The sequence below is a fragment of the Helobdella robusta genome (genome assembly GCF_000326865.2).
Source record: "Helobdella robusta unplaced genomic scaffold HELROscaffold_31, whole genome shotgun sequence".
NCBI classification, from domain to species: Eukaryota; Metazoa; Annelida; class Clitellata; order Rhynchobdellida; family Glossiphoniidae; genus Helobdella; species Helobdella robusta.
Genome location: NW_008704544.1, coordinates 312,950 through 313,313, shown reverse-complemented (window position 1 = coordinate 313,313; position 364 = coordinate 312,950).

The window sequence follows — 364 nt, the reverse complement described above, 5'->3', positions numbered from 1 at the left end:
TGTTACGTGGTTTATTATCCTTCGAGAACTTCTAAGGAGTGTGTATGATAATAATAATAATGGATAATAATTATTTTTATCGGTCGATATTTTGTTATATTTGTTTATTTAAAATACGAATTTAAAAAAAATTGACATTTTAAAATTTTAATTAACCGTCACTTTTCATTTTTGTATGAATTCAAATAAAAGCAACTACTGTGTTTTTCTTTCTTTACTAAAATCTCGAAATTGTTTGTAGATCTGTACGGTTAACTGTTTGTTCGAGTTTGAACAGGCCTTGCAAATTTTTTTTATTTATTTTTGTTTTTATTTTTGTTTATTTGGTTCATTCAATTTAGTTGATTGATTGATCGGTTGATTG